The sequence below is a fragment of the Salvia splendens genome, chromosome 4, assembly GCF_004379255.2.
Source record: "Salvia splendens isolate huo1 chromosome 4, SspV2, whole genome shotgun sequence".
NCBI lineage: Eukaryota > Viridiplantae > Streptophyta > Magnoliopsida > Lamiales > Lamiaceae > Salvia > Salvia splendens.
This window is the reverse complement of record NC_056035.1, coordinates 6,485,327-6,508,241: the sequence shown is the minus strand read 5'-3', so window position 1 is coordinate 6,508,241 and position 22,915 is coordinate 6,485,327. Positions and strand designations below refer to the sequence as shown.

At 35.7% G+C, this 22,915-nt stretch overlaps 1 pseudogene; it reads right to left on the bottom strand.

Moving 5' to 3' along the window:
• Positions 1 to 12,731: 12,731 nt before the first annotated feature.
• LOC121798198 lies at positions 12,732 to 22,911 on the bottom strand (annotated as a pseudogene).
• Between the last annotated feature and the right edge of the window lie 4 nt (positions 22,912 to 22,915).

The window sequence follows — 22,915 nt, the reverse complement described above, 5'->3', positions numbered from 1 at the left end:
ATAATTAGTGATTATTCTCATCCAACCCCTTTAATAACGTTTGCATTTGATTAGATAATTTTGAATATGCTTAAGATCTAATATTACAAACGAGATAGATCAATTAGTAATTTACTCTCATCCAACCTTTTTTATTAATGTAAGTAACCAATTGGTTTCATTTGGTTAGTAAGAGAAATACCAACGACATTAGTCTTGATTGAGATAAATCAAACCTCGTCATTAAGATTTAATGTTGCAATGTAAAAATAACAACACCTCTTAAAGTGACACAGTGACTTGAAAACCGGACCGCACCGGCCGGTCGGACCGGTTCGGCAGCGAACCTGCGTCCATTACAGTCCGGTTCATCGCATAAAACCGCCAGCACATTGAGCCGTATTGAACCGGATGAGCCGGCCAGTTCGACCATGAACTAATTTTAATAACATATTGTAATTCACTAAATTGTAATGTTATAAATATAAATTTTGATAAAATTCAACCATATCTTGTTATAAATTTCTATATATTTATATAATATATATTTAATTGTATATGCTACAGTAAAACGACCCGACCAGTGGTTGAATAGGTCCGACCAGTTAAACCGTGAACTAGTAGCTTTGTCGGTTCGCTTACCAGTCTGGTTTTCAAAACATTGCACTCCACCATCTCACTTCATTTATTACACACTCCACCAATTTCTTAAAACTCATGTCATAAATTATTCTAACTCCTAAACTGGGGACGGATGGAGTATTACATAATTGTGATATTATGGAGATACGTAAAATAATTTGTTAATTATGAAGTATAAATTAATTATTGAACTATAAATGCAAGAAAATTAGCAAATAGAATTATTCCAAAAATAAAAAAATATGAGTACAAATTTGAGTACTCCCAAATCTCTCGAAACACACTAAATATTACTAAGAATTACTGCATAGCAGTAGTATACTTATATAAAGTTTTCCCTAGATAAAAATAGATGTTAGTACCCATGCACACAGCTGTAAATTCATTTGTCTTCTTCTCCCTCTCTCCTTCACCTTCCTCCCTTCTTCTTTCTGAAAAAAAATGTTGACATTGGCAGCCATGATGGGATTGCTATTTTGGGGGAATTCAAACGTCTCCCTCTCTCCTTCACCTTACTCCCTTCTTCTTTCTGAAAAAAAAATGTTGACACTGGCAGCCATGATGAGATTACTGATTTTGGGGGAATTCAAACGTCTCCCTCTCTCATTCACCTTACTGATTTTGGGGAATTCAAACGTCTCCCTCTCTTTCTGAAAAAAAAAATGTTGACACTGGCAGCCATAATAATAATAATAATAATAATAATAATAATATTAATAATAATAATAATAATAATAATAATAATAATAATAATAATAATAGTAGTAGTATAATTTATTTTACTATGTTAAAATTATATTAATTTTAGTTTTATTTTTCAGTTTTGAAATTATATTTTTTGGTATACAGGTATTCTAAATGGTATATCGAAATTTCGGTATACCAAAATTCGGTATACCGAACTTTTGAAACAATAACGATATGAAATTCTTTCATATCGATATTTTCGGTATGATAACGAAACAAAATCTTTGATACGGTATATCATATCGACCCAGCCCTAATCTTCATTGTACATTCCAAAGAAAACTCAAATAATTTTGAGTATCCAAACATCCATATTTCACTACTCCTACACTCCACTCATTCTTATTGTAGATTCCAAAGCAAACACAACTAATTTTGGGTATCCAAAAGTCCATATTTAACTATAAATAGTGAGTCCTATTCTCTACACTCCACTCATTATTCATTGTTAACAATGGCTGATCGTAAAAGCTCCAAACATACCCCATTCAAGAAAAATACTCCCACAAAAAGTCCCAAACCCAATACCCCAAATAGGAACCTAACTCCGAAAAGGGAGTATGCTACGACGTACGAAACACCAACAAAGAAGCAAAAGTTGAGCCTTTATGAACCATCTCCCACCAAAAGTTTGGAAGCCTTGTACAGGAGCCTCAAAGAAGCCCAGACAAAATTGAAGCAAGAAGTGAACGAGTTGTTCCGCCGGCTTTCATCGGTTGGTAACGACCAACCAATTGATGGCTTGCTATTGGACGACCCTCCTTTGTTGAAGTTGTATGATATATTTATGGACATGAAGCTGGGTACTACACAAAAGGATCAAGAAGGATCTTCCAGCCTATTCCCTGTGGTGTTAACCCAAGATAGCTCAAGCGATGTTTAATTCAGTTCACTACTATGTTCTAAGCATTTCGTTTATTTTGATTTCCGTCGATGTTTAATTCAGTTTACAATGTTCTAAGTAGTTTATTTTCTTCTCTGGACTTATTTTGTTTTCTGCAATATGATTTCAATATCATCTTCTTAGTATTTGTCCTATTTAATGTAATTGGTGATCTTCATTATGTATATTCTGCAATGTGAAAGTCTCCATTTGTTTGCACAGTAATTTTGAGTTAAAATTGATGGAAATATCATTCCTCAACTCCAATAAATCAAGGATAAAAGTTTAAAAACTTGGTGGATGTTGAATTAACCCCAACAATTAATTAAGACTTTAATCGAACACTTGGTGTGCATATATCATTCTGCATTAATTAAAGAAGAATTTAAATAATTGGCTATTTATTTTATACTAGTATATTCTAAGTGAATTTTTATTTATTTTCGCTTATCAGTGTATTTAACTTGTTTCGTCCCATGACTAGCAATTTTTTAACTTCAATTCCCGTTATTTTATCTGCCATTTTGTTTTCCTTTAATTTCCATGCTTCCTATTGTGGTGGGGCCTTCAATTTGTAGATATATTTTCTCATCACTAATATGAATGAGAAATTGTTTTCAATAAGAGCCCAAAGAGGGAAGATGACCAACAGATTTTGAAGGAGAAAAAATCGTAACAATAGACGAAATAGGAATATGGAAATAGACGAGAGAGAATATTTATAAAAACTTATACTCCTAATAAAGAGAGAGAAAATTAATGATATAAAGCAAATTCAACGTAGATTCTCAACTATTAGTTACTATATTCTTACCCCTAAATAATGTTTAACCAAAATGAAATTTGCGCCCTTTCCACCAATTCTGGCATTGCGCCATGATTGAATAAGTGAAATTAATTATTTTGATATTTTGATCAAGCACAGTCTGTCATCAAGATTGACTGATTTTGCAGTGAATACTGATATATTTATGTTGTGTTAATATTTTAATGTAAGTTAGGTTACTATTGACTGATTGCATCTTACTTTGATTTAATTAAAATTTTATACAAGATATCTCTTACTTTAATATATTAAATAAATATATATTCTCCTACAAGATTTAATCTCACAAATTTCGATGCTATTTAGCAATGCAAAGTAGATATTCATCAAATCAATTTACCAAATTTAAATTTATGAAATTAGATCAAAAAAATAATCACATGTTCCTAACTCATCTATTTAACTTTTTCTCCTTTGCTTTATAAAATATTAGAGTTTTTAGCTTTACTCACTATATCATGAAACAAATTAAATTTGATATACGATATACTAATAATTTGATTTTAAGAATTTAATAATTTGTAACTTAATTCTCTACTTTTCAAAATTAGATTTTTTAAAATATTGCAGTCTGAACTTCACAGAAAAAAACCTCTTCAAAAAATTTATAATACATTGATATTATTATTGCTTATTTCAAGCATTATGGTTGTGTATTAGTGTACCTTCAGATAAGCTTTGTTTTGCTGCACATTCAATATTCAAAATCATAAAATAGTAAAAGTGCTAAAATATAGTGTACGCAATATTTTTATATTAATATATTAATTAATATTTTCATTTAATTTAGGTTAATATATCGTACATAATAACGTACATAGTGCTACTACTAAAAGATCTAAGTGTACGCAATATTTTTATATACTTATATACTTCCCATGTCCCATAAAAATATGTGCACTTTCCATTTTCGTCCGTCCCACAAAAGTATGTACATTCCATTATTTAATAATATAAGTTCCACTATCCACTAACACTATTTTAACTACCATTCACCTCCTCTCTCTTACTTTACCAATTTTTTCTTAATTCTCGTGCAGTCCTAAATGAACATATTTTTTTAGGACGGAGGGAGTATTATTTTAGTTTACTAGTATATCATAGGTAGTAAGATATACGTTTTCTTTTCTTAGCAAAAATTAGGAATTTTAATAACAAATTAGATGCTATAATACTTAATTTTTAATTATATTTTATATAATATATTAAGTACTAATATTTTTAATGTATTTTAGGTTAATAAGTACTCCGTATATCGTAACTAGTAAGATACACGTTTTCTTTTCTTAAACAAATTACATGTTATGACACTTAATATTTAATTAAGTAATTCTTTCCTTTCTCAACTCTCAATCTTCTCTCTCGGCCTATCCCTTCACCGATCTTCTTACTCTTCAATTTCCGGCAACAGATCGACGCCGCCACCGCTCTTCGTGCTTCAGACCTCACCCCGCCCGCCCCTTTCATTTTTCTTTTTCCCTATTCGCACTTTCTCTTCTCTTTCCCTCATTCCTCAACTTTCAATTAGGGAATCTAGGGTTTTCTAACCTCGCCGCCACGGCGCCACCCACCATTTTGGTATGGTCCTCCGACGTGGCGGAGTTTTGGCGGTGAAGAGAGGTGTCTTTACCTTCTTGAGCCATTTTCAGACTTTAACTTTTTGGATATGGGTTTGTGGGTTTGAAGATAGAATTGCATTTGAGTTATGGATTGCTGTTCTCTGCATTTTGATTTTGAAATTTTTGATTGGGAATTGCATTTTTATTTTTAGGTTTGTGAGTTTTATTGCTGTCAATGTTTAATTTTTGATATGAAGTTATAATTTCAAAGTTGGAGAATGCAAGTTTTAGGATATTCTTCAATTTTGTTGGATTTTTGCAGATTTGGGACTCTTCGATTTTTTGTTTTTTTGGATTTTTTATTGTGTTCGATATTGGAAGATGAACGGATGGTCGATTTTCAGGATTAACAAAATGAATCCCAAAAAATAAGTAAAAATTGATGAAGATGATAAATTTGATGAATCTAGCAAAATAATTGGATGGGTCGAGCTATATTTGATGGAATGGATTAATCCAAAAAATTGGATGAATTTTAAAAATAAAACACAGTATTATGTTCTCTCTCTTAATTTAAAGCATTATGGTTGTGTATTAGTGTACCATCAAATTAGCTTTGTTTTGCAACACATTCAATATTTAAAATCGTAAAAACAGTAAAAGTGCTAAAATATTGTGTACACAGTATTTTTATATAATATATTAATTAATATTTTAATATAATTTGTACAGTACATAATATTATAAATATGTTCTGGTACATCTTACTTTAATTTAATTTGAAATGTGCAGAACATTGAGGTCATGTTTTAAAAATTTGTGAATTAATTTTTTACTTTTTTATCCATATCTTTAAATTCAAATTTGAAAAATCCTAAAAGGGAGGGAGTTCAAAAATTGAAAAAGGCTGAAGGATAATATAGTCATTTTAATATATCCACTAACTGCATTTAATATTTTAATATATAACTAATACATAAAATTACTAATATATCCTTATTTGGTTGTCCAAATTTTGGTTGATTATCAACACTCTATTTTGACCCCACACCTTTTGATTTTTTTTTTCTTTTGTTTTTTCTACCCACCCAAAGAAGAATGTTCCAAATTCCAACCGCATCTTCAAGCAACATTTAGTGCCTTTTAGTTGGATTAGGATATATATTGTGCTTAGATTGACGTTAAACTCAAGTAACAACTCTTCTGTACTTTTACGTATTTGCATTAATTGTGAGTGGGAGATAAGAGAGGAAAAGAATGAGAATAATTGATACGTATGTTCTTTGAAATAAGTGTGTGGTGTTTTTTTCCAAGTTGCAGTGCATATGAACATATTGATACAGCATGGATATTGTCCAACATAATGACTCGTTACATTCATTGTTCCACTTGCAAACTCTTTATTACAAATCTCAAAGATTCTGATGTCCCACAAATGATCTTCAATCTTAAATTTGCAAATCCTAAATTATTTCCACACCCAATTTGCAGCCTTTATTGGGTAACTTTGAAAGCTAAGTCTCTTCCACAATCGGACAATTACCTCCGAGTCAAATGAATGCTCAATTACAATATATTATCCTATATTATGGAGTAGTATCAATTTCATTTTATACTCTATAATAAGTTGGTGTTTATGTAGTATATACAGAGCAGGATATGCCTCTTACCATTTATGATGATCCTTCACGGTCAATATTCGCCATATTTAGTTGTTGATACTTATAGTGTTTGTGTGAAAATAGTTGTATCAAATAAAAATCGTTCTATCCTTTTGTGAAAATATTACTATCCTTTATTTTGAGTGGAAAATTAGTACTCCTGTTTAGATGACTTTTGTTAGAAATAGAGCTATCATTGATCCAATCAAATTTTGCAAACCTTTGTCTAGGATTTTTACATTTTTCGGCTTCCTCGGATTCCATTTTTGTCATGCTTTGTCTTTGTATGTATGCTAGAATTTTCCTTTTTGTGTTAGAGAAAAGTGTTAAGAACTTAGTATGATATTCCTAGTGCTTTTATGTGAAAATCCTTGTAAATCAATAGATCGGTTTTGGTAGTAATTTACAATCATACTACTCCAAATCATTTTTTCTTCTAATTACATCGAAAGTTGACTATATAATTCATTTTTTTATATACAGTATAATATCTGTGAAGGTTCAACAATTATTTGATGGCCCAAGTGGGCCCAAAATGACTGACTATATTTTCATGGTTGGTATCGAGGAGAAAGATATACTATATCTCATCCACGAACACCTGTTAACAATTGGTCAAAGTTATAGCTAGCTCAAATCGATGGTTTTGTTAAATTCGACTTCAAATTTTTTTAATACTATTTCATCTTTTGTATTGTGTTTTCTTTAAATTTCGTTATTATTTTATCGATTACAATTGATAAAAGCTAAATCTAGGTCAGGGTCCTCTTGTTACAAATGTTTGTATATTCTCAGTATTTACTAGTAGTAGTATTTATGTAAAAGATATGTTCATAGTAAACTAATAGCATTACACTCGTAAACAAATGAAGTCTTGGTTCTTTGAACAATTTTGATGATCTTACATCAAGATGTGTACTTATACTCCGTACTTCTATTTTGTTTTCTTTCTGAATTCTGAATATAGTCCTCATATTTCATTGAGTGAAAAGGATACCATAATATTATTTTGGTTAAAATTGAGTTATATTTTTAGAGAGTGATGTACAATAGAAGAAAAATTATTTATGCAAATGTGATTCGTCGGACACACAATGCAACAATATGTCCGTAACACTACTTTAATTTGACATGTTTGAACCATTTTTTCTCACTAGAAGAAGAAGAAGACAATACTTTAAAGTTCAAATACAGTTCATATATCGAACACAATCGGTCTAAAGTCATCCCTAACTGGTTATGCAAAAACAAATTCACAACCTCTTTTATCCTTGGAGCTTCATCTAGTAAATCAATCCAGACATTGGTTCCACACCAAAGCTCGCAAAAAAGTCTATCACCTAGTTTCCTTCGCTATAAACATGACCAATTCGAACAATCTACTCTCACTGTATCACAATATGAATGTTTTCTACCACGCCAAAGCACTTAATCTACTTCTATATATGTCTTCCAACATGTGCACGCAATCAAATTATCGCTCTCAACAAATAAATCTTGAATATCTCGCTGCAGAGCTGATTTCAGGCTATCATAAATCGTCAACAACTCGACTACAATGTGTCGCTCGACCTGCCTTGACCACCCGAGTCCCGACACCTTGTCTTAACTCGTCACCTTTTTTTTCCCCGCCTATATATGTCTAAACCAGATTGTAATCTAATTGCTATGCACTGGTCACTTGTCACCTCATTTTGTTATATATTTACACTTGACGCATGATACAAATAACATCGTAGTGCGATTTTATACTAAAAAATAACCTACACTCTTTAATGTAGGCCTAACTGTCCTATGAATACTACTACAAGATTTGTCATTTTCGAGTTTTCTAAAACTGACAGAAGCCAATAATATTAGCTCGTTTCCACTTGTTTCTCTATACATAATAGTCGGCCCAAAATACGTAGGCCCAATATTACACACATAGGCCCATAACTCCTTACACGTATAAGGGTCTTCAATCTATATTACCCATATAGGTTATACATCTACAAGCAATAAAAAACAAAACCTTAATTGGAAGAGATGTGTGTAATAAACTTGCTAATCTACACAAAATGTCATCAGCTCATACTAAAGATATTGCTGGCTAACTCATCATACACAGCAACACATGTAAACTTCCTATCTAAAATATATATTAAAAAAAAGGTAAAAGAAAAGGAAGAAAAGAAAACATGTACAAAGTTGTTGAGAGCAACTAAAATCATATATGATACACCATTCCCACTTCCAATGTTGAAGAATGAGGTGAGCTCAACGCAAGAGTTGAAGACCTACAATTCCTTCTCAAAAAATCATAACCACAATTTATTACCATCTTCTTCATAAAACTTGACCCTTGCTTAGCTCTCACATATGAATGTCCCAATATATAGGCTATGCCAGCTTCCCTAGCATCCATCAGATCCCTCAGCTCCTCCCGGGCACCTCGGTCGATCTTCGGGTTCTCCGGGATCACAAATCTAACCTTCTTCCTCGCCTTCATGGCTGGCGCCGGAGGCGACTGTATCTCCCTGCGCTCGGACGTGCCGGCCACGTCCGGGTTCACCCCGTCGTCCTCGCATAACTGAATCCCGTGCAGATGAGTCGAGGGAGTCCCGACCACTATCATGTCCTCGTTCTGTCTCGTCACGTCCTTGTCTTTACCGTTGAGCCCCGTGCTTCCGGTTCGGATGTACTCTGCGATGCTGCAACACGCGAGGTCGTTCTCGAACTGCAGGTGTCCTTGGTGGGCATCCCGGAACCGCTACCTGACGATGCACCTATACATGCGATACTCTCTCGGGCCGATGTGTCCAACGAGTAACCGCTCCTCGTGTTTGATAAGAATCATGTTGGAGATAGAGCAGCCGTATACGGACGATTGGAAAAGGGTTGCATTTGATTCGACATTGATGTGATTAAGCTCTAGATTCTTTTGACAATTCAAGAGAACGATGTCATACTTTCATTTGTTAGCAACAAATTTATTTACACAGTTATGCTTTGTCTTAATCTTTTACTGTGTGTTTAGAAAGAGAAAAAGAGATGATGGCATGGCGACAAGTATACAATCAAATGTAGATTAATTTCTCTCTTTAAGATTTACACAAAGCCTGAATACAGTCGATAAGATATGTGTACTACAAATAAGTATGTATGCACCCAAAGGTTTGAAATAAAGTCGAAGGATTGTCAAAAAAAAGAAAGAAACTTTTCCTGGAAGTAGTGATAAGGCAAAGAGTTCAAAATCATCCAACTCCAATTGCCACCATATCTTATCTTAGCTTTTTCATCATGAGTCTAGAGGCCATGGGGGAAATTGCTTATTTGACCATCCTCCAAAACATCTTTGTCTTTGGCCTTGTAGTTTATTCTTACCCTCATGACCAGGGATTTCTGAAAGTGAAACCATACTCTTATGAAATGCAGATTGTTGGTGTGAATGCTAAATGTGTGATTATTTGAGTGAGCCAGATCACTGGAGTGAAGACAAGCAGCTCATCCGCTTGTTGAGCTTCAGGAACAGTTATATTTGTTTTAGTTGAGATGATTAGATCTCAGCCGTTGGATTAGAGAAAATAGTTTTTGCCTCTATTGTTTAAAAGGCAGATTTTATTAGTGAAATCTAATTCAGTTTTCCCTAATTTTTCTCTCCTTCTCCACTCGATATAGTTTAGCTCAAGAAAAGCCTGTGTTATTCTTCTTCGTGTGATTACTTCAATAAGATTTCTTTTTGCTCTCATTCATCTTCGTTCGACTTCAATTGATTCTCGATTGCTAACAATTGGCGCCGTCTGTGGGAAGGAGGAGAATCGTTGGAAGAAGTCGGAGATGAAAATGGCGTTGCTTTGGAGTCAAACAAATTCGATGGGAAGAATGATTACTGCCTATGGAAGATGAAGATTAAAGCAAATTTGATCGAGAATGGATGTGCGGCGGTCTTGGAGAAGCCCGATCCCGAGAGCAAAGGGAAGGCACCTGTTCTGGATGAGAAGGCACAGGCGAGGCTGTCTGAGATGCAGCTCAAGGCCTATGGTGGTCGGTGATCTTGAACCTTGGTGGATAAGGTTTTGAGAGAAATTCAGGAACAGAAGACAGCTGCTGAGATTCTTGAAAGGTTAGATGAGATCTATTGTAGTAAGTCTTTAGGCTAATCGATTATACATGAAGAGAAGGGTATATTCCCTATGGTTTTTCTGGTGATAAATCAATTCTTAGAGCAGCTAGAGGATTTTAATAAGGTTGTAGATGATTTGGTGGCATTGTGATGTTAAGGTCAGTGATGAGGATAAGGCTATTTTGGCCCTCAAATTGCGCTGCCTGACTCCTATGACCAGCTGAGAGATGCATCTTGTATGGTCTGTGATAAGGAAATTACATTCTCCGAGGTTCATTCGGCTCTCATGGCAAAGGAGTTACAAAAGGGCGTAGTGAGATATCACGATTCACAAGCAGAGAGCCCTGAATATCAAGAAATTTAAGGGGAAAAAAGAACTTCAAGAAAGAAGATGATAGTTCAAGAGTGGATCCACGGAGCAGAGGGAAACACGGTCTTGCCATGGTGCAAGAAGCCGGGACATTTGAAAAAGGATTGCTAACGCGTGGAAGAAAAAACAAGCGCAGGAAGCGGAGCAGGGGACTAGCAGCCTCTGATTATGTGCAAGAGAATGAAGTCCCTTAGGTGCTGAATGTGATGATGAAAGGGTGAGGTCTGTCTCTTGGATTCTTGATTCCGGTTGTAGTTTTCACCTGTGCCCGAACATGGCTTGGTTTGAATCATTTGATGAAACTATGAGTGGTGAATATGTGGTTCTTGGAAACAATCAAGTTTGTTCGGTTAAAGGAGTTTGGGAGTGTGAGATTGCAAGCTGGCTGATGGCTCCATTAAAATCTGAGTGATGTGAGGCTGATTCCTGAAGTTAAAATGAACCCTCATATCACTTGGGTGTTGCTTGAACGCAAGGGATGCTCATTTGAGTCCTTTGAGGGGAAGATGACCATCAGGAAAGATGGGGAATTGGTTATGCAGGGAGAAAGGAGAGGAAATCTCTACTATTTGTATGCCACTGATGAAGTTTGCAGAGGTAGGAATGGAAGTGAACAATGCGACATCAGAAACCATAAGGTTGTGGCATCAGAGCTGGGCCATCCAGCTGATGGGAGTGTGAAGGAGTTGGTCAAGAACTCAGTGATATCTGCAGTTGATGAAAGGAGTCCGACACCATGTGAAGAGTGCATCCTAAGAAAATCAAAGAAACTCCCATTTCCCAGAGCTGCTAGCTGCTTAAGGAGTACTATAATAATTGTCCATCATCAAGCTTGGATGGAGATACCCTTGATCACAAGTGGTATGGTGATCATGGTGACTATCTTAGACTGAGAGTGTCTGAATGCAAGGTTTTTGCACATTTGAAGCAGGGAAAGCTTGATGCTAGGGCTTTGAGATGTGTTTTGCTTGGTTACCAAGATGTTGTGAAGAAGTATAGGCTCTTGTGTATAAAGCCTGGGAAAGCTAAAGTGTGATCAGTAGGGATCTTGTATTTACTAAGTCAGAAATGCCATTCAAGAAACCATCTGATGAAGGCTGAAAGTTCTGAATCAACACAGAGGTCTACTTCTGATTTTGAGGTGGAGGAAAATGTTGCGGAAAAGGAAGATGTGGATTGATACAGGAAGTGAAGTGGCTGGTGATAATCTTGGTGAAACTGAGGCCATAACTGATGACTTGAGAGGATGTCAGATGGCTAGAGATAGAGTTAGGAGACAAAAATGTGAAGCCTACTGCCAGATATAGTGATGGCAGAAAAATTTTCAAGAAAAGGGGTGGAGTTCCAGTGGCCTACCTACTCCTATATGCTAATGATATGCTGTTGCTGGAGCATGCAAGCAGGAGAGATTCAATTGGTGAAAGATGACGGAGGTCAGTTTTTGAAGTGAAGGATTTGGGATTTGCCAAGAGGATCTAGGATGAATATAATCAGGAACAGAGCAATGAAAGAACTCTGGCTAAATCAAACTGACCACATCTCTAGATTGCTTAAGAGGTTCAGGATGCAGCAGTGCAAGCCAACTTCCACACCATTGGCTCAGCGCTTCAAGCTCATGGTGGAGCAGAAGCAAAAGGTGAGGCAGAAAGGCAGGAGATGAGGCTGATTCCCTGTGCCAATATTATATGCAGTATATGTATGGAAATGATTGGGACAAGGCCGGACATAGCTCAAGCTGTGAGTGTCACAAGCCGTTTCATGGCTGATCATGGCAGTGAACATTGGACAGCTCTAAAATGGGACCTGAGGGTACTTTAAGGGAGCTGGAAAGTATGGCATTCTGTACAAGGGAGATGGTGGTTATGAAGGTGATGCTGTAAGGGAGAGTTTCTGGTTAAAGGGAATAGCAAGTGATTTTGGTGTTGTGCAAATGGCTGTTGAGATTGGCATGGCGACAAGTATACAATCAAATGTAGATTAATTTCTCTCTTTAAGATTTACACAAAGCCTGAATACAGTCGATAAGATATGTGTACTACAAATAAGTATGTATGCACCCAAAGGTTTGAAATAAAGTCGAAGGATTGTCAAAAAAAGAAAGAAACTTTTCCTGGAAGTAGTGATGAGGCAAAGAGTTCAAAATCATCCAACTCCAATTGCCACCATATCTTATCTTAGCTTTTTCATCATGAGTCTAGAGGCCATGGGGGAAATTGCTTATTTGACCATCCTCCAAAACATCTTTGTCTTTGGCCTTGTAGTTTATTCTTACCCTCATGACCAGGGATTTCTGAAAGTGAAACCATACTCTTATGAAATGCAGATAAGCAGATTACTCACAAAACTACTCTTGCATCTTTTCATTTACTAACCTATTGACTGACATTGGAATGATTTTCTATTTTAAGATAGAAGGGTAGTACCATTGCTCAATACATAATTCTGATGAATATATATACACATACATGTGTAACATTATAGTATGCAATATTAATTTTAATAATATGCAACTGGTAAATAATGCGAGTGGATATGGATTATCTGACCTTGCCATGCTGGCTGTTTGAAACTTTTAGCTTCTGCGTGATTGATCCATTACCACTTGCTGGAAGCGTACTGCCACTAGCTGGTTCCAAGTGCAATTGAAGAAACTGTACATTGGATTCACAAAACGATATGAGGATAGATGCGATAACCACCAAGGATAAAAATATTAAGAGCACGATTCTGCAAGCCAACACTACAAAATAACTGAGGCAGTGTGCAAAAGGCTTAGCAATAAGAGCTATCACCACAAATAACAGAAAAGGAAGATGATTGACTTAGAAACCAGCATATGACAAATACGAAGTAACAAAACAGTAATCCTCCAGCTTGTACAATGACAAGAAAGGATTACTTTGAGCAGAATAATCTCTTAGTACTTCCAGCACAGGAAAACAGATGCATAAAAAGTCAATTGCATGCTTAAAATACCTTTGGCACAGCAGCCTGGAATACGAAACTAGAGTAGATATCAGGAGACTTGTTCACAAATTGAGCCTCAATTGTTGTGGTCTGAGGATTTCCAGGCTCTTTCGAAAAGTTGAAAGTTACTTTTAACGAGCCGCTCTCAAATGCAACAACTGATGGATAGGATGGGCCACTTGTTTCTGCAACCATAGCTAGGGCATCAAAGTACTAGAAATGAAGTAATACAACACAAGGGAACTTGACTGATGAAAAGGACATACCAGGAACAGAAGAGCTGGTTCCAAATCCATCTAACAATCCATCATTGAAGAACTTGAAACAGCTGAAGAAGCGTGTGCTGAAGATGTAGAAAGGGTTGCAAAATTGTCTAGCAGACCCTCAGACCTTTTGTTATCTTGTTCAGATGATAACATATCAAGCATGGAAGAACTACTTTGTGCTGTAGGAGCTCCAACGGATAAAAGGTCTAGCAACGCATCTGTTCCATTCTTTGGGGCCTTATTATTAGTTCCTGAAACTGAAGACATGCAGATGTTAGTGACAGAGGAAAAAGAAACCAAAAACTAATTTAGAACAATTTTATTCTCTTTATTGAAATAAGGATAAGGGTTAAAAGTGTTTTGCCATCCCAATTAACTATGAGTGTTTTTACATTTTACCATCTTCCCCTGGATAACCGTCCAAACTTTATCCATAACTTGATGATTATCCAACATTCGACAGAAATTCATCTTGTCATGTTTCAGTTTTCGAATATGGAATCTAAAATACAGATGATATATATAGAAGAAGAAATAGAAAATTAACGAAGGGGTATGTAATGGTGCCACCACTCTGTGTTTAACTTTTATGGTTTTGGTACTAGTGGTCGTAAAAAACTAAAACTAGTAGGAACTTGATTGAAGAAAATCTATGGTTTAAATGGTAAATTTTTATGATTAAAGTTGAGATGGTAAAGTGCAGAGATTAGTATATTTGGGATCATAAAGTGTTTTCACCTGAGAGTAACTTAACAGTAAACTCTATGCAACAAGACTGTCCAAGATACTTGTACTACAACCTATGGATCTCATAATTCCTAAACCCTTGCAAGTGCTCAAGAGAAGAAAAGGCAGATCAATGTCAGTGCATGCATATTGAATGTCTTGGCATCATATAAAAACTTCAAAGATGACAATCTAAAAAAATCAGATATACAAATAAGAAAATTAACCTATGGAAGCTGGAGACAGATCAACACCAAGAAGATCATGAAGAAAATCTCCACCAGAAGAGCTTGGGGCTTGAACGTCATCAGAGCTAAGATCAAGTAAATCAACAAGAGGAGCTGAAGTGGGTTTAGCAACACCATTTGACATTTTCGGTTGAGTTCCTAATGAAGTTGAAACCACAGCTGGTACAGAACCAGCCCTCCTCCCACTATAAGTTGCCTCATCAAGCACCGGCATCCTTTCCACCAATGCAGATCTGGACCACACAGCATGATCTTAGAAGTTAAGATATTGAACATAGAAGCAAAGAAAATCAAGGTTGAAAGCCTGGATCTGTACCTAATTTTCCCATGCTTTCCTATAATAGAGTTGAATTCAATGGCTCTTTGTTGCAACTCAAGCACAAGGCTTCCCTTCTGATGAAGGACAATGTCATTTATCCTCCTGCAATAGATTACAAAATGATTCCTAGCTTCATGATGCTAAGTGATCATATAATTAAGATTAATAAACAGTAACTAGAAACAGGCAACCCTGGGATAATATGCAGGGAACCAATGCCAACATACTTTGCACAGGAAGGATATCGACTTGATAGCTTTAACAATGCGACTAAACACATTGCTTGAGTTGTGAGATCCGAAGTATGGCACTTAATTGCGGTTTCTACAAGATCCACAGCTTCAGCCTCAGTTACCTGTTCCAAGTTCCATTGATAGAAAAGTCAAGGAATTTAAAGATGGCAATTTTTTTTAAGAAAATCCTAAGAAGCATCAACTCACAGTTATGGGATCCTCGACATCAAGCATACCAGCATTACCCACCAGCATTTCCCCATATTCACCAATGCACCACACGGCAACTCGAACAAGTGTTTCCTGATGAAGAAACAGAAAAATAGGCATGACTGCTCAGACAAGACAATTTAACCAAATTTCAGAAGGAACCTACACCTCTGTAGCATGCCTACCTGTTCACTTGATTTTGAACAGCCTTGTATAGAGCTCTAACTGTATATCCATGTAGGTTAGGAGCATTAGTAATAACGACAATAAGTGCATGCCAAACTTCATCCTTTACATAGTTTCCAGCCTGAAACACTATCACAAAAATCAATTCTCTTCATTATGACAATAAATAAAGATAATTTAATTAGGCTCGGTTCTGTTTATAGGAATTTGATTGTAGAAAATATGAATGAGTATGGATAAACAATAATCCAATAGCATATCTAGCTTTTGCAAAAATACATACAAGCAACAGGATGAGCATGACAGCAACTCTTTTTCAGAAATTGAAAAGCACAAAATTCTGATAACAAATCAGGAGATATATACAATTCAGAGTCAAACTAGGAGATAAATTGGATTAACGAAAATCCAATAGCACATCTTGCTTTTGCAAAAATACATACAAGCAGCAGTATGAACATGACGGAAACTTTTTTTCAAAAATTGAAACGCACACAATTCTGATAACAAATCAGGAGATATATATACAGAGTCAAACCAGGGGTTCGTTAAGTTACTCCCTCCGTCCCAGAAAAGTATGAACATTTGGTTCGGCACGGGTTCTAATCTATTATTGGTAAAGTAAGAGAGAGATAAAGGGTAGTGTAGGTAGTGTTAGTGGAGAGTGGGCTCCACATTATTAGTAGTGTAGTGTAATCGTATAAGTTGTACTCCCTCCGTCCCAACTAAGTTGAGTCATATTCATTTTTGGGACGTCCCAACTAAGTTGAGTCATTTCCTTTTTTGACAAAAAAACAAACATCTAATCACTCTTGCTTTACCCCATCACTTAATTTACTCTCCATGTCCAAAAGAAGTACCCAACTTAGTTGGGACGGATGCGGTATATAAAATGGTGTGTAGGGGTAATGTTTTGTTTAACTATTTCAAAAGTAGAAAGTTCATGCTTTTCAGGGACGGACTAATAAAGAAATAGTTTATGCTTTTCAGGGACGGAGGGAGTATTTTAATGTGAATCAAAAGCTTTCTTTGAAATACTTTGTTGAGGACAATAGCAGCACAAGTACTTGGCATTCTCAAACCACAGACATAAGCTTTAAGCATCCTACCGTTTATATTGAACATTCTCTATACCAAGAAGAAAATAGCCTGCTTCTCGAGCTTAAATACATGAATATTTATTCATCAATCATCAAGAAAAACCTCTAAAGTCGAAATAATAGAAGTGCACAGAAATTCCACAAAGTATTTAAGACCAAGGCGTACCTCTGAAAGAACCTTCACCATCTGATCAATATACCACAATTTTTCAGGGGAAAACCTGGAGTAACAAAAACAGACGATTAAGGATATGAACAAATGCAATAAACTGGAAAATATATCATATTCCACATCCAATAAAGCTATTTATATCGTTAAACACAAATTGCAATCATGCATTCTTTCACTGTTTTAAGTGACGACAAACAGAACGGTTATGGAAGTTCAGAGCATAAAATTGCGATAAAGTGAGTAAAACTGCAGCTGAAAGGATAATGAAGAGATAAAACAATGTTTTAACATGAAAAGTACATTCCTTTAGTTGTAAGAATAGTTGCAGGAGCTCACTAGTAGCAGGGAAAATGGAAATAAAGAACTTTTAAATGTCCTGTTGTTAAAGTATTACTTGCACAAACCATGATCTTGTTCCTATACAAAGTGAAACGAATCACCGATGAAAATTTCTTATAGCTCAAAAGTGTGGCTTAAAACCCATCTCCAGTTGAACAAAAACAATTTGCAGCCTTTCAGATTTGTGAGTTTCTAAAGGGACAAACAAATATAGCCACAACACAGGTCAATTATAAATTATTAGCAAGAAAAGAAAATCTTCTTTGTCAACTTCAGAATAACCAACTTACTTCTCCACAATTGAGCATATTTTGGCCGTCAGATCACCCTTGAATTCCGGGTCACTTACTTCCAGATAGTCAACAAGCTCCTTGGTCAAAGGCTTTGCATTGCTTTCATTTACCAGAAGATAAACAAGCTCCAGGGCTCTTTTACGGATTGAAGCATCTGGATCCTGACAATGAATCAGCTGGCGTTATAACTATCCTATATGTTATCCTAGAACAATACAGTTTGAAGGTAGTTGGAGAAACAGGATGAAAGAAATTTAAGAAACTGAGAAACTTAAATTGATGGGGTTAAATAGGAACATATTAAGCAGAAACTTGTGGATTCCAGGGATATAAATAATAAAATCCATTCACGAAACAGGATTGAAAATTTGGATTGGGAATCTGGTATTCCAGGGAAATATATAACTAATTCACATAACAGCTTGTAAATTGGATTGGGAATCTAGGGTAATAGAATATATCATCAAAGTTTTAAGATGGCACACAACTAAATACCCCCACTGGATTAATCTTATTTCACAAGTCAGGTTTCATGCATTACCAATTTACCATATGCATTACCAAGTAAAGGATAAAGATTTGGAACGGAAGAACCAAAGTCAAGATTCAAATACTAAAATGCATGGTTAATTCTCGGAGATAAACTGTATCATGTCTGAAACAGAAGAATTCAATTGAATATGTGAAAATTAAAAGGGAAAACGTTGCAGTTAAAGAAACAAAATAAATTGTGGTCACATGATACCTTTACACATTCTAAAATTGTTGCACGATGCCTCTGTACTGCTTGACTATCTAATGAAATAGCTTTCATCAGCATGTTCAATGCTACGTATCTGGAGGAATGACATTTGTTCAATTAGGTAGAAAAAAGATCCAGATAAATTAGAGTACCATCAAGATACATTCAACCAAAATGGGAGTGAAGAACTCCAAATTGAATAATACAGCAACCAATGCCCTTGCTTGCCACACAAAGATTCATCATTAAGAGTAGAAGATATATAAGCCTCAGAGAACAGGTCATTGTTACAACTTCCCTTATGAATTCGAGAATATAAATATGATGCAAATATGATGCAAGCATGATTGATACATTAGTTCATGGAGCAAAGTTATGCATCAAAATAGCCCTGAAAGGGACTTTTAGTAGAAGAGTCTACAATAAAAAAGGCTTGAGATCATCATTGGATAACATTATTCTTTTAAGATTATTGAAGTTAGGGTAAAATATCATCATTCTGCTAGTGTTATATTGAAAGATATAGTTTGCAGTGCCCATTACTGAGTATGTCAAGCACTCCGTAAAACATTTAGCAGCATGTGAGCTTTGGTTCACAATTCAGTATAGATAAGCTGAAAAAAGTATATCACGACAAACATGATGTTATGTAAGACCAAACCGTACAGCTTTCTTGACTTTCTTGTGGTCCCATGACTTGTTCATAGAAACTTACCTAATATTGTTGTCACGGCTGGACAAAAACCTTCCCAGAATATTGACAGCAAGCACGCGTAATCCACCATTATCTTCAATATTCATGATTGTAGCAACACATTCATAGAGTATGGCATTGCCTGCATTTTTATTTGTCTCAGTCTTTGTAGCCACCTAAAACATAAGGGAAACAAAATACAAACTCTCAGAAATAGGGTACCCGATTTTCCTTTGGAAGTGTTGAATATTGGAAGTTAAGCATCAAACATCATAATTAAGGCTTTTATGGAGGAATTAGTATATGCAGTTAAATGTGATCAATAATTTTCTCTTTGTAGCTTAGACCAATGCAGCTAACTTGCCTGGGCAAGGACATCATTCATAGTATCGCTAGCATCAGCATCTCCTTGGCCCAACACATGCAAAAGCCTGAGCAATCTAATATGAAGTAAAGGATCTGTGATCCCAGAAATATCATACTCAGGTGCATATGGACTGTTTGCAAGATCCCTAAGAAGTTTGACCACGCCATCTAGGCATTTCTGGAAAATGAAAGTATAAAACAAAGAGAACATTAGAATCTTTTTTAAGTTGGGTCTTCATATGTTGGCTCCTTTTGCCTTTCTCCAGGAAGCACACACGACTGACACAAAACATACCTTTCTAAAATGTTCATGAGCCTCTGTACTGACTTTACACATATCTGTGCAAAGCTGGGCACCAGTTATTAAAACTCCATGGTGCTTTTCTTTAAGTAAGGCAGCAGCAGCATTTATAAAATTCTCAGCCAGGTCCGGCACTTTCTTGATTATCCTTATTGTGCATAGTGCTGCCTGTTTATGACACAAAAAATAAGGTCTACATAGGGAATGAAACATGTCAGGCCTCCCATGTTCTGAGTCTTCTGACAAAAATTACTGAAAATAGCCACTAAACAAGTAATATCAGTACAGTGCTTGATGTTTTTTAGCATTATATTCTGATAGGTGAAGACATCAAAACAATGGTATAGCATAACTGGATACTAGTGACAGACTCTATAGGTAGATCTCTAGACCCAAACTGTCTTTAAAAGAGAAATCAGGATGCTTACTTTCTTCCTGATGTTAGGATCTCTGAATTGAAGCAATCTTTCGACTTCTGGTGCAAGATCATGAGCCATTTCTGCAGAGCATATATTACCCAAAGCACAAAGAGCAAGTCCAACAATATATTGGTTTGTATGATTTAGATCTCTTTACATAAGTTAAGGCAAAATAAAGAACAAGGGCCAAGGAAACAGATGGACCATATGTAGTGATTTCATTTCCAGACAAAGCCATACAATATTTGTCTTATTTTACAATATGTAGATATGGTTGTGTATGTTGCTTCATCCTACATAGTAAGAACCGTAAGAAGGATACTGTTTTATGGAATTTGTAACAAGCATCAAAACTTCTTGTCTTTCATCAAGGAGCAACATTAGACCAAGATAGCCTATTCTTTTCTCTGGGAATCCTGGAGATGCAATTAATTTTAGACATTCCATTTGACCAAAATGTGTTGGGTAACCAAGCATGTGGATGAACATGAGCTTCGCCAAATTGCGATGCATATAATCTTGGTCATTTTCACTTATAGAAGCTCGAATAGAAGCACATTCTTTTCTAACAACAGCACGTTCCTCTGCAGCAGTTTTGCAAGCACGTATAGCCCGAATCATATCCCTAGCAGAAACATCAAACTTATTTCAGTACAATCTTATCTATATAATCAGCACAATGAAATGCAACTGTATGCATAGCCCCCAATTCAAGTTGGGTTTTTGAGGTGCTTATGTTAACGTTCCATAATATTATTGCATTGCAAATGAATGAAAATAGATAAATATAGCATAGTACATGCTTTGGATTATATATATAGATATATACTGCTTAGAGAGAGAGAGAGAAAGCAGAAAAAAGCAAGCTGAACTTTAGGGCACGTTTGGTAGACTAACTATATTTCGCCTAGGTAGGATAATAACCACGATATGTAGCATGACTAGTTAGTTATCTTATTGACGTGTTTGATAGCTTAGTTAAAAGTTCGCTTTATCATGAATCCATGTCTGTTATAGAAGATGAAAAACATGTTACTCCATATATCTTTTGTGGACAAAAATAGCCTCCATATTAACCATTTTGGTTTGGTTAATATGAAGGGCACTCATGGCAATTTCTCCTACTATCTAGATTCAATCCATGAGGCAAGTATTCTAACCCATCATTTTTCATGGTGAAACATAGGCATTTTTGGTGGGTTGGATACATGACACGGGCACTCAAAAAACTAACTTACTTACCAAACGCATGGCAAACCCATAAAAGCTCGTTATCTTGCCGTAACATCAATGTTATCAAATAGCGGATATGGCGGCGCCATGGCGCTATGGCATGGCGTTTTGTGGTGGAAATGCTATAGCAACATGGCGCAGCCATAGCACCGCCATATCCGTCATTTGACAACATTGTGTACTGCATTCAGGAATGGGGCATTATGCAAGAAACATGGATGTTAGAGCTGTATTTTATGCTTTATTAATTGTTTAAGAGTTTTAGATGTTATATTTTTGTTATTTTCCAATTTTTGAATTATGTACAAATAATAAGTATTATTTTATTTATTTAATTATTGACCGCCATATCCGCCATATCCATGTGGTGGTTTTTAGGCGAACCGCCATAAGCCGCCATACGAGATTGATAACACTGCGTAACATAAGTAGTGTTGAGTTCTACCATAGGGAGATTCTGCATACAACAAAACAACTAACTTTTGCAGCAAACAAGAAGATACTTTTGCGTTTAACAGGAAACATGGAGGATTTCTATTAGGCGCAGGAACAAGATTACCAAAGATGACTAAGGCTATATAATTAGTTTAAATCACAAAATGAGGAGTAATTTAATTGTTCTACCAAGTACCAGAATGCAGGAGTATCTTCAGTTCGCAACATCTAGGTTCTATATTTATCTCTACTAGCCTTATTTAAATGAATTAGCTACACATCATTTTTATCAATCAATTCATCAATGAACTCCTCATTCAACCCACAATTCATCAATGAACTCCTCATATAACCCAAAAGGAAGACAGAAATCCAGCGTCCAATAATTTAAACGAACATCCACAGCAATAGGTCCAATACAATGTTGAAATAAACATATACCTACGCCCCAATGCGACATTATCGAACACACAGCACAAATAGAACCAAAACAAACAAAGATGAAGCAGACCTATCGCAATTGCGCGCATTTCCACACTTGATCCATCAAGGGTCGAGTGTGAAATACATACACTACAATTATGAACATGCATAAGTTACGACTAACCTCAGGCGAGTGCCGGAGGAGAAGGGGTTCATGACTGGGTCCGTTTTGAAGCTCCGAGAAAGCTCAACCAAATCCAGCTGTGTGGAATTTCACACACTCTCAACGGCCTAACCGCCGCAGTATAACTCCTACGAGTATACGAGATCACAAAGAAACAGAGCGTTGATGCAGAGATCTGGAGAAGCTGGAATTCAATGATTGGATCTGGAAATCGGAAATGAAGATGCCAAAGTAGCTGCTAAATTCGAAGAAAGATGTGTTAAATATATTAAAATAATAGAGATGAA